General features: G+C 37.6%; 1 protein-coding gene across 5 annotated transcripts in view; it reads left to right on the top strand.

Moving 5' to 3' along the window:
* IRF2 (interferon regulatory factor 2) overlaps positions 1–13,414 on the top strand; it is a 145,444-nt gene that overhangs the window by 20,182 nt on the left and 111,848 nt on the right. Inside the window, exon 2 of one of the 5 annotated variants that reach the window (XM_036763763.1) lies at positions 1,893–1,943. The exons of 3 other annotated variants lie outside the window; for them this stretch is intronic. The gene's annotated coding sequence lies outside the window, so the exon portion shown is untranslated. Of the gene's footprint in view, positions 1–1,892; positions 1,948–13,414 lie in introns of all 5 variants that reach the window. One more of the 5 variants, XM_036763761.1, reaches the window with a different exon arrangement.

Here is a 13,414-nt window from a genome sequence, read left to right as displayed (position 1 = left end):
TTGGCAAAAGATCAGGTACATGTATGGGGTGAGATTGTATGAGGTGGTGAGGATGACCCTGAGCTTGTGAACCTAGGTGCTTGGAAGGGTAATGATGTCCTTGACTGAAATAGGAAAGTTTGGAAGAAGAGTGGTTTTGGATGGAAAGATGAGTTCTATTTTTCATGCTTTGGGTTATATTGTAGTGAATATAAGCCCACTCTTGCTACAGGGTACGTAGTCGTGGACCTAAAAAGAGTTGTTAATTAGGCATCCTTTGGATGCCGGTCCTCTGCCCTTTCCCTAATTCAATTCAATTAAAAAAAAGACACCCCTCCCCAAAGTGCCTGCCTTGCAGGGGTTTACATTCTGCTGTGTTTAGGAGAGCACATGTTCAGGAATAAGTAAATGCACAGTATATACAAAGTCACATACAGTAATTTCAAGATGGGGAACATGCCAATAACTAATGAGAAGAGGTTGGACCTCATGTGGGAGGGGGCACATTAGTTCCTTTCAGTTTCCTTCAATACCTAACCCATAGTAAGCTGTCATTGAATTGAAGCCAATTGATAGATTATCTCCCCCTAAAAGATTATAAGTACTTTCATGTCAGTAATACCAAAAAAATTTGTGACTGTAATACATAATGCACAATTTTGGGTAATTAAGAATTAGTCCTTACCCTGATGAAGATTCCAGTTAAATAGGGGGTCAGAACACATAGACCAATAACTTTAAAACAAAATAAGACCTAAGTACCTGAGAGAGGTCCAAAGTATAGTTGTGAGGCCCAAGGGGCAAAGAAGAATCGTCTCCTGGAGATACCAGATGTGGTTTGTGGGAGAGATGACATTGAAATTGGGCTTCAAAAGATGGAGCTTGGGGGTGAGGGGTTGCTGAAGCACAAAGGGACAAAATTCTTTGTTGGGGATGGTAATGAGGCCATTTTGTCTGAAGTGTAGACTTTTTGGAGGGCAGGTAGAGGGAGATAAGGATGGAAGGGCATGTGTGGTACCTTGAACTTTATTAGGAACCACTGCAGGATTTTAAGAGGAGACTGAGCTGGGGAAGGAAATGACAAATCACACCAGCGTCTTTGCCAAAAAAGTCCCAAATGAGGTCATAAAAAGTCAGACACAACTGAAATGACTGAACAACAAAAATCTGTGTAGAAGGCAGGCTAACACATGGATTAGAGAGGGAAGAGGCTAGAGGTGGGAAGATGTGGAGTCCTAGAGTAATTAGTGCTAAGGAGGTTTGGCCAAGGGATGGTGAAGGCAGTGGGAGCAGATGAGGGCATTGGAGAGCTACGTTTGGAATCTGACTGACTGGATATGAACAGTAGGAGATAACGCTAAGGTTTCCATTAAGACTAGATAATTGCCACTGACATAGGGAAATTGAAAGGGGGAACACGTTTTGAGAGAAAGATGAAAATTCCTGGAGGTTCAAGGTAGTGTCTTATACTTTCTATCTTCAAAGGGCCTGGCATAATGCTATGCATAAAAATTGTCTTTTAAGTTCCTTGAGGGTAGGAAGAGTATCTCAGCACTCAATGCATATTTCTAATTTCATTTTCAGATCAAATCAATTATATATACATATAATGTATGTCATATATAATTAGCATCTTAATTATTATAATTAATTTATAATCATAATTAATTATAATATAAATATAATGTATAATTATTGTATATAATATATTGTATATAATATGTAAATATACAAAATAATATAAAATATATAAACAAAAATATATAATATATATTAATTATAGCTAATTAATATATATTATATATAATCTAATTTTATATTCAAATCATATAATAACTGAGCATCAGTTAGATAGGATCTGGATTTGGAATATTCCTCATAAAGTCATCTACTCCAACCTCTTTATTTTTCAGATGAGGAAATTGAGACCCATGGAGGTGAAATTACTTGGCTAAGGTCATCTGGTTAGTAAGTAGCCGAGCTGGGATTTCAACCTAGATCCTCAGGCTCCAAATTCACTACTTCTTCTACCTTCCCACAAAACCATCAACCATACCATGTGCCAGAATTTTATACATTACAACTAAACCCTAGTACATTTCTACCTTCTCTTAAGAACATGGTGGCTTATTTATTGAAGAAGATTAGGTTTTGTTGTTCTGCATGAGAGATATTTAGCATACAAAAAGTTATGATCGCCTTTGCTTTTTGTCCCCGCGTTTTTTCAAAAAAAAATATTTTCCCCAGTTACATGTAAAAACAATTTTAGCATTCTTTTAAAAAAAAATTGAGTTCCAAATTCTCTACCCACATTGAGAAGACAACTTGATATTACATATGTAGTCATGCAAAACATTTCCATATTAGTCATATTGTGAAAGAAAACACAAACCTCCCCCCCCCGCCTCAAAACATCCCCAAGAAATATAAAGTTTCAACAAAAAGTATGTTTCTGTTTACATTCAGACTCCAACTGTTCTTTCTCTGGAGGTAGATAGCATTTTTCATCATATGTCCTTTGGAATTGTCTTGAATCATTATATTGCTGAGAATAGCTAAGTCATTTATAGCTGATCATCATACAATATTGCTATTACTGTGTACACTCTTTTCCTGGTTCTACTCCCTTCACTTTGCATCAGTTCATGTGAGTCTTTCCAGGTTTTTCTGAAATCAGCCTACTCATCATTTCTTACAGCACAATAATTCCAACATGATCATAAACTACAACTGTTCAGCCATCCCCTCAATTTTGAATTCTTTGCCAGCACAAAAACAACCGCTATCTATATCTTTGTTTAAATAGGTCCTTTTAAAAAATCTCTTTGGGGTACAGACCTAGTAGTGATATTGCATGGTTTAATGGCTTTTTTGGACATAGTTTCAAATTGTTCTCCAGAATGGTTGGATCAGTTCACAGCTTCACCAACAGTGCTTTGTGTCCCAATTTTCCTACATCCCTTCAAACATTTATCATTTACCTTTTCCTTCATATTAGCCAATCTGATAGGAATGAAGTGGTACCTTAGAGATGGTTTAGTTTGCATTTCTGTAATCAATGATGATTTAGAGAGTTTTTTTTAATATGACTATGGATAACTTTGATTTCTTCATCTGAAAACTGTCTGTTCACATCTTTTGACTATTTATCAGTTGGGGAATGAGTTATATTCTTACAAATTTGACCCACTTCTCTATATATTTGAGAAATGAGGCCTTTATCAGAGAAACTTGCTATAAAATTTTTTTCACAGTTATGATTAATGTTTATTTCCCTCCATCCTATTCCCGCCCCCTTTTGTCCTTCTCTCTTTCTTCTTTCCCCTTGTCCCTCCTCAAAAATGTTTTGCTTCTGACCACCACCTCCCCCAATCTGCCCTCCCTTCTATCAGCCCCCATCTCCTTCTCTTATCTCCTTCCCCTCTACCTTTCCTGTAGGGAATAGATAAATTTCTACACCCAACTGATTATGTATATATGTTATTCTCTCTTTGAGCCTGTCCCAGCATTTAAAAAAAATCCAGACAAAATAATGATTTAGCAGCCTATCTTTTGGTATACTAACTTACCTAGAGACGAGTAACAGCAGTTAATAAGTGCAATTAATAAGCTGTTAAGCTATAAGGAGAGGGGCTACTCAGACGGAAACAGGGATTTGACTTAATGTGTATCATTAACAACATAGACATTACTGTAGAATTGTGGAATGAAGTATATTATTATAAGATGAAGTTTTTGTAAATGATTGTGAGTTCCCAGTGAGGACTTGCTAATGAAATAAAGGGAATTTTTGAGGCACATATGCCTAGAAAATGTGGTAGACTAGTTACGTGGTGAGTTGGAAAGACAACTCATGGATAGCTCAAGAGACATACTCATATACCTTAGATCTTAAAGGCGCCAGAGAGAAAACCTCCTGTGTGGAGAATTTATGGAAGGACGTGAACAAGAATTGGTTGAAAAATGAGAGACGGTGCCAGATAGGTTTTGACGGAGAATTGTCTATACAATAACTTTTTGTCTGTACTGTGACAGTGAATTGTCTATAAAATCCTAGCATGATCAAAATAACCCTGTAAAATAGCCTTCATTCTTCCTATTTGACAAGCAGATTCGATTCAGGCAGCATTATTAAGTGCCTACTGTGCAAAAGGCAATCTGCTTGAATTTAATTGTTAGAAAGTAAAGATTTATGTACCCATAGCTGAAATAGCCTATTTTTGCAAGAACTAAAAAATGCTTAGGTAGTCTTTCTTGCAGAGTTAGATGAATCATCTTAACAAGGCCAGAAGCTAGAATAATGAAGAATAAACCAATCCTTCAGCAGAGAAATTCCCAGCTGCTCGGTGTGTCAGAGCTTACTTAATTGTATTTTTCCAACATAAACACTACATGTTAGTTCTTAAGGACTTCTGGTAGATAAAGAACTTAAAACTAACAAAAATTTAAAAAAATTTCATGCATTCCTTCCTCTCCCTCCCCTCCACCAATTCTAAAATGAAATTTTGATTAGCCTTTCTCTTGGATAAAATATTTTTTTTTCTATTTTCAGTTAGTCTCTTTTAAAATATTTTATTTTCCCCAATTACATGTCAAAACAATTTTAAAAAACATTTTTTAAAAAAGTTTTGATTTCCAAATTCTGTCCCTCCCTCCCTGAGATGATAAGCAATCTGATATAGTTTAAACATGCATAATCACGTAAAACATTTCCATATTAGTCATTTTGTACAAGAAAACTCAAATAAAAAAAAGTGAAAGTGAAAATAGCATGCTTCAATCTGTATTCAGACAGTATCAGTCCTTTCTTTGGAGGTGGATTGTATGCTTCATTATGAGTCCTTTGGCATTGTCTTGGATCGTTGTATTGCTGAGAATAGCTAAGTCATTTACAATTCTTCCTCATACAATATTGATGTTACTGTGTACAGCGTTCTCCTGGTTCTTCTCACTTCACGTTGCATCAGTTTGTGTAAGTCTTTTGGATGGAAGACTTTAAAAACTAAATTAATTGCTCATGTTCAGGTCAATAAAAAATCATTGAGCGCTTACAACATGTAAAGCACTGCTAAGATACAGTTTATAATCTCGTAGAAAGAATGTAGGCCCCTAGAGGGCAGAGGATGTTTAATTTTTTTTTCATTGTATCCTTGACCTCTAGCATAGTACCTAGCGCATGGTGGGTGCTTTATAAAAGCTTATTGATGAAAGGAGATGATACATGTAAATAACTAATACAAAATAACTGTAAGGGTGATTCAGCATGTTAGGAAACTCAGGAGGAGGGAGCTAGCCTCTTATGCTGGAGGGATCAGAATTGGCTTCGTGGAGGAGATGGTGTTTCAGCAACGTCTTGAAGGATGTCAATAGACAGAATTTGGGAGGGAGCAGTTTTAGACAGATGGAAGTGATGAAAGCATGGGACTTGTTTGAGAATTGGTTATTAATTGACAAAAGCATAGGGTACATGAAGGTTGGCAGTGGTACCAGATAGGGAGATATAAATTATAGCATATTGTGGAAGGTCTTGTATATTGACAGGTACTGAGGATTCATTTATAGATGTTTGAACTCTGAAGAACTGTGTTCAGATGTGGGTATTAGGAAGATTAATCTGACAGGTGTATTAGATGAATTGAAATGGGGGCGGGCAGGTTGATTAGAAGGCTATCACAGTGGTCCAGATGAAAGGTAATTTGGATCTGAGCGAGTGTGTGGGCAGTGGGATTGGAAAGGAGAAGATAGGTGGAAGAGAGAGAATTGAAAAGATTTAGAGTTAATGGTTGTGATAGTTCATAAGGGAGAGAAGGATAAAATCATAGAGATTCCAAGAGTGTGTCCAGGGCAAAGGGCAACACGTTTGCCAGGAATAGGGAAGTTAGGAGGAGGTTCAGATTTTGGGGAAAAGTGATTGATTTCAAGAAAGACTAAAATGTTCTCTATTTTTTTTATTCTGTTCTTTACAGTAGCTATCAATATTCAAGTAGGAGAACTGGGTATTAATCGAAAGTGGGAAGCACTGGAAAGAGTGCTTGATTTAGTCTGAGGATAAGTCAAATCCCAGCTCTGCCACTTAGCTATATGACCTTGGCCAAACCACTTCACCTTCGCCTCAGTTTCCTCAACTGTAAAACGAAGGTGTTGGAGTAGATTACTTGTAATGACTGTCTCATCTCTGAATCTGTGATCTTCTAATGCATTTGCACAAGTCACAGACCCATCTGGTATTGCCTGAGCTCTCTAGATCAAGACCCTATCCCTATGATATTGCTTCTGTTCCCCACATTCTGCTCAGCATTTGTGATTGGAGGCATACCAAAGTACCAGGAGACTAGAAGGAGGTCAGAATATTTATCATTGGAGAGAAGTAGCTATTACAGGGATTTTCCATATAATTAAAAGCTTTTATTTGCTTATCTCCAAATGATGATTGGGAATTTTTAAATAAATTGTGGCTAACAGCACTTAATAAGCTTCTTTGGACTATATCCATAACAAAAACATATTAAGGGAAGATAAAATGAAGCAGAAATTTGAGGGAGTTATAATACCTGGATAATTTCTTGTTAATTCTCTGATCCCCATGGGACTTGGAGTCAGAGGACCTACATTGGAATCTGAGCTTGGTTGCTTATTAACTATGTGACTTGGAGCAAATTGTTCATGAGCTCTTTGGGACTCATTTGTAAAGTAATGTAGGAGCTCTAACCACGTGATCCTAAGCATTCTCTTCTCCCCTCCCACCCCAGTCCAGTATGCTTAGAGAAGGCATTTGATCTGGGTCTCTCCTTTGCCTCTATCACCCAGGACCTTGATTTATTCTTACTTGGGAATATAATGCATTCATTGCTTCCAATGGAAGGCACACTCATTAAGGATACTGTTTCGTTGTTACCTGGGTGACTTACATACAGTGGGGCTTAGTAAATGCTTATTGAATGAATGACAAATAATTAGAGCAAAAAAAAAAATCTTTCCTTTGAAGGAGAAAAAGAAGTTTTCATTTTGGCCGTTCCATTCATTCATTAACTCATTCCATTCATTCAGCCCTACATTGGGCATAGAACTTGCATTTAGCCATTTTTATTGGATTGTTCTTATGCCCTGGATTATTTTCAGTTTATCATATATGTATCTTATTGTGGTTTGCATGTAGTCTTCTCCATTAGACCATGAGCTCCTTGAGAGCATGGACTGCCTTTTGCCCTTCTTTGTATCCCCAACACATAGCACAGTGGCTGGCACAGAGTGGGTGCTTAATAGATACTTTTTGATTTGACAAAGTGGCCCAATTTTCATGGTCAAGTAAAGCAGGGAATTAAATAATTTGGTGAATTTTGCAACTCAGAAAGCCTTTTTAACTTGAGCCTGTTTTAGCTCCCCCCGGCTATCATGACTCACTGTTTCCATCCCCTTGTCAGCTCTTCTAGTTATGTTCTTTTTCTGAAACACACTGGCTCCAGTTGGTTTTGAGGGGAATGGCCTTGTGGCAACTAACAGGTATAGTAAAAGACCCCGCAAAATGCATATTTTCTTACTATGTTTTTTTTCTATTTTGTTTGTGAGCTTAAAGATACCATCTATAAGTTCAATATAAAATGGAGGGCTCAGTACTTATTTAGTGAATTTCACTTAACACAAAAAGCCAATTTGGATAATTTGGGCCAATTTTTTCTCTTTTATAATAGATTTTCTTGCTTCAGCAATCCCTATGATTACTTTGGTGCCCCACTTTATTGTGTATAGACAGTCTCAGAAGCACAGTTTAAAAAAAAATCTCATTCTAGTTCTTTTCCTGGATTTTTGTAAAGTGAGAGAATTCAACTTCATTCATTATGGCAGTATTTACTGGGAAATATTCTCCTCACAAAACTTGAGGGCACATTCTTTTACCCTGTGTGACTTCAGTGGGAGAGTCGGGATATTGTTTGGTTTTTAAAATACCATTATTTCCAGACACAAGTAGGAGGAAAAGATCAGACTGGATAACATTTGGGGAATTGTGCAGTTGTTTTAAGTGGAGGCATATGGCTACGCTCATCTTTCGACTCTTATTCTTATGGCAGTGCTACATGGCATTGTACACCACACTCTGGAAGGAATCAAAAGTTATAACCAACCAAATAGGGAAAATGCCTGAGTAGGCTGTAGCACATTGGTAAGGGTGACTTGCATATGGGAAGTGAAGGAAAAATATTATTGAGGAGAAACATAGTCATGTAGCTAGTATGTGTCAGAGGCAGAATTTGAACTGAGATCTTCTTAACACTCAAGGCTTGCCCTCTCTCTACTGTATCATACTGCTATGTAGTAGGTGTTTAATAAATGTCTCTTGATTTGGATTTACTATGCGTACTGTCAGTAATAAGCTGAGAGACTGGGAGAGATACAAAATAAGTTGTCCCTGCTTTCAAGTGGTTTATAATTATGTAGAGGAAATAATTTATTTTCATAGGTAATTTAATACAAATTAGCATATAATAAATGCATAAAGGTAATAGCGTATGCTAAGAGATTCAGTTCTGGAGGTAACTGCCAGTGACTTTGTAGTCACTTCCTGGACATTGTAGCATTTGAGTTGGGCCTTTAAAAGACAGATAGGGGAACTTGAAGAGGAGAGCATTCCAGATGGAGTGGATACTGTGAATAAAGAATTATTGTGGGAAAGTGTAGGATATACTCCCTCTTCCCCCAGACGGCTTTGTGCAACCTGAGGGGATGAGAGAAGGTTTTGTGAAAGTTGACATTTGAGTTAGGGTTTATGGGATGCCTGGGGTGAATGGGGTATTCCAGGAGGACTAGCGCCTCTGGTGTGAGGGCTTGCTGCTCATCGACCTTTGGTGTCCACCTTTCACCTGTGGCTCTAAGAAGCATGTGGCATGCACAGTGGCCACACCCTGATAAAACTGTTTCAGCAGACGGCCCCAACTGGGGTCACTGACAGGCTTCAGACCTGTTGGTGAGTTAGGGGCATGTCTACCCCGCACATGTAAAGACTTCTTCTGCCAAATGGATGGATGAGAACAGTTTGTTGCATTGGATGTGAAGGTGGCTGAAGCAAGCACTGTGGAGCACTTAGAGCTTGGTCAGGTATCAACGGTGCTAAGGTCATAGACTGAATCCCAGGCTATCACTAGTTAGCCTGACTTTTGTCTCGCCACTGGACTTCAGCGACTGTGGAAGAGAGAGAGAGAGAGAGAGAGAGAGACAGAGAGAGAGACAGAGAGAGAGACAGAGAGAGAGAGATTGATGACTTTATGCAACTCTGCCTCACTTAAATCTAATTTACCCATGAGTTAAAACATCAACCTCATGACATCATTGGTCTTCTTTGAAAGTGACTGATAAACAGCAACCACATCTTGGGATGTCTGCAAATTCAATATGTGATAAAATGAAAAAGAAGACTGCATAAGACGTAGCAAAGGCACTGGACACGTTGGGTGTGGGAAGAAGACAAAGTAGACCACTTTAGTTGAGAATGTAAAGGAGACATATGAGATAAGGCTAGAAAGATGATGGTACTACTTCATGGAGGACCTAGAATTTCTGGTAGAGCAGTTTCAACTTTGCTCAATAGCCATAGAGAGGATTTTGAGCAGAATAGTGACCTAACCAGATCTATGCATAAAGAAGATTAATCTGGTAGGGAGGATGGCTTACAGAGCGTAGAGAGTGGTTAAGACAAACTGTGGTTAGTGATAGAAAAAAAGAAGTTTAGAGTTAAAAGGGCTAAATTAAAGCAGTGGTACAATGCAGAAAATGGGTTTTCCTCTATTTTAAGCAAAGATTTTTTAAAAGTACATATGTTACTTATTTTTATTTTTTCTCAATTACATGTATACAAACGTTTAAAACTTTTTAAAAAAAATTTTGAGTTCTAAATTTTCTTCCTTCTTCCCCTTCCTCCTTCTTGAGAGGGCAAGCAATTTGATACAGGTTATACATGTGCAGTTATGTAAAACATTTCCACATTAGCCATGTTGCAAAAGAAAACACAGGTCAAAAAAAAGAACGGTTAAAAAAAGTATTTTAAGCAAAGTTTTTTTTTTTTAAATTATAGTTAAAAGCACCACAGTGTTTTGAGAACACATAGAATTTGGAGTTGGAAGAGACTTTAGAGATCATCTAGTTCACTCTCTCGTTTTAAAAATGAGGGAACTGAGACCCGGGAAGGTTAAATAGGATTCCCAAGTTCACACAGTAAGTAGCAGAGGCAGGATTTAAACCAAGCCCTCTTGGCTCCAAATCCTTTACTGTTTTCGCTCACCAATTCTGACATAATTAAACATCATATTCTTTAACTGGAGGCCCTCTTCTAAATACTTATGTCGATAAATACATTTTAAAAATCATTGGCCCAAGGAAGGCATTTCAAAGGTTTTGAATGCTCAGCTGAACAGCAAGATTTGATAGAAGGGGAAAGGTACCTATTAATCCTCAGTAGTGCCTAGCATTTGGGTGGTACTGCCGCCTTTGGAAAGATCCAGATTTGTATTTGAGAATGACAGTCAGCAGTTTTAAACATAGAGAAAGTATGAGGGGACAAAAAACAAAAATATAATGAGTAGTTGCTTTATTTTGTTTTATTCTCTTAAGATAGTGGTGACAAGTAACATGCGTGATAGAGGTATGGTCTGTATAATTCAGGCAAGAAATCTAATACAGAATAAAGATAAGGGTGAAAAGGACAAGGAGCTTTGAGAAAACCCCATTTGCATAAACTATGAATGGGTGACTCACTGAGATGCTATCATATCAGACAGACAATTCTTATGGACATTGTTAGTTGATGCCACTGGGACTTATTCATTGAGAATGACTTAGAGATTCACCAGATACTTTGAGTAAAATAAGCAAAGACTTGCCGATACCTTGTGACTGACTCATGGTTGGACTGGCTTAGCTCTCTTCTTCCTTGAAAATTCGGTGATTATGTGATAGAAGAAAAGATGCTTATGTAAGATTCCTTAGGGATACAGATAAAAAAGATATTAAAGATTAATATATTCCTGTGTAGTGATAAAAGCTAAAGACTGAAAAGAGTTGGGCCTTTATTTATTTCGGTCATCAAAGAAGAAGAGCATAGATTTTTTAAGCTATGGAACGGGAGCTTTATTGCTTTATACCGGGCAAAATTCTAGCATAGCTTATTAGGATGATGTTTTTTGAACAATTTGAAAGGGAATCAGTGATCACTAGGCATCACCATGGGTATCATAAGGATAAGTTAGAACCATTCGGTCTCATTTCTTTTTTGGACAGGCTTACTAGACTGATGTGGAGACGTGAGGTGAGGTTAATTATCACACAAGCTATCTAGATTCAGAATAGGTTGAATAGATCTAAAGGGATCTGTCATTGACCTTTTGTTTTTGTGAATGACACAGATGGGGGAAATTTGTAATAATTTGGATACCAATGGTAGATTCTAAGTGAGTCTCCATTGTCTAGAAAGATGTGAATCTAAGGACTATGTCATAAAAGAATAGGTTAGGAGTATAATAGTTTATTTGAAATATTTGAAGGCTCATCATGTGGAAAAGGGATTGTTTTTATTCTCTGTTTTTCCTGTGGGCATAACCAGAACCAACAGGGTGGAAACTTCAGGTAAGCAGATGTAGTCACAATATGAAGGGCTTCCTAACAATTACAGCTGTCCTAAGAGGAGATAGATTTCACAAAGTAGAGAGTTTTCGATTACTTAAGGTGTTCAAGGAGAGACCAGATGACCATCCATTTGTCAAGGATGGAATAGGGAAAATTCATGTTTTGTACCAAGGTTGGATGATTTCTAAGGTTCCTTCAAATTTTTGTTTTTTCTATGGTTCTCTAAAGCCTTCTGCCCCAGGCAGTGGACTAGTCATGCACATCCCGCACCAGAATCATTAAAAATAGGTACCTCCATTATCAGAGCTGGAGACTGTCAATCTCTGGATTATTCGACTAAACTGAATGAATTCATTAGATTGCTCATCTTCCCACTTCTTTTACCAGTATGCTTATATCTTTATTGAAGATCTCATTAAAATTAAATTGTGTAGCATAATTCAACAGCTGAATTATGATAATTCAATATAAAAACCATTTCAAATAAATATCTTTTAGGACTTCTGCATGTTTATAGTGAAATGGGTTGCTGAACTACTATTTTTAGTAAATATAGGCAGCAAATACAAATAAATCATCTGGGCATTATTAAGCTGGGTTATTCAAGTGATTTCCTCAGTTCTTCACTTGGCTTTTTAGTGGCATAATGAGGTATATTTTCCATGTTTGGGAGACACAAAGAAAGAGTGATGGGATTAGCGATCAACCCTGATAGGAGTGGAATTACATACTTTCCACTAATTGTGTTTGGAGAATAGAGATATTCATCTTGTTTGACCTTACAGTCATTGCTGATCATAACTTGAATCTTTTGTGTGGCACATGGTTTGTGCTCAGCTGAAAGTCCGAAGACTTATGGCTCTCCTTCCCTTCTCCCTCTAACCTCTCCCCGGCTTTAAATTCATCTTGGTGTATGTCTTTGAATATTCCAGCATCTCATTAAAATTTTTTCTTTGAAATTTTCATTTTAACTTTATAGTGTCTGTTGATTATTTTTCTGGGCACTGAGCCCAGTTTGGTTATTTTTATTTTATTACTTTGGTTTATTCAAAATGTTCATCAGCATCTTAGAAGGCATCTCAAGCATGACCTAAGTGGAAGAAGGATTCACAGTAGTGGAGTTCTCCTCATGTCTCTTTTTGCAGTGGGCATTGTGCTTTTGTATTGAGTTTTGGAATGCTACAGGCCCCTCCCAGATCAGAGCAAATCAGCCTGACAGTCGGCTCAGGAAGAGCCAAGTGGATCAAAAATTCCTGTTGCCCAGTTGACTTGAAGTCAGATGGACTGCCTATTGTGTTCATCTATCATCTTGAGTAAAATAGGGAAAGACAATTTTGGGGTAAAAAAAAGAAGGATACAGAGAAGAAGAAGAGAAGAAAATGAGGAGAATGAAGAAAGAAGTGCAGATGAAATAAGGGACAATATAAAGATGTGTGCTGGAGAGGTCCTTGATCTAATCTCTTACATGCATTGAAGCTATGTATAGCAGGGAGGAGGGCTAATTGTGCCTTGAGAGTGAGGGATAATGAATGGGATTGATGGCATATTAAAAACCCTAGTGTGACTACTAATTAGAACCTCATTGGACTATTTATGGAAAAACATGAATGAGAATTGAGACACAGGATGGAAAGACACGCCTGGATGGGTTATAGCCTGCTTCATTGGGATGAGTGCCAGCAGAAGAGATCACACACTCATTGAAGTGGTAAAGTAGGAAGAACATTGGCTCTCTAGTCAGACAACCTGAGTTCAAATCCTGCCTCTGTCACTTATTACCTGTGTGACCTTGGGCAAGTCCCCTCCTCTCTTGGAGACCCAGTTT

This window comes from Trichosurus vulpecula, chromosome 6 (genome assembly GCF_011100635.1).
Source record: "Trichosurus vulpecula isolate mTriVul1 chromosome 6, mTriVul1.pri, whole genome shotgun sequence".
In the NCBI taxonomy this organism is placed as follows: Eukaryota; Metazoa; Chordata; class Mammalia; order Diprotodontia; family Phalangeridae; genus Trichosurus; species Trichosurus vulpecula.
The sequence above is the reverse complement of the archived record's forward strand: the minus strand, read 5'-3'. Positions and strand labels throughout refer to the sequence as shown.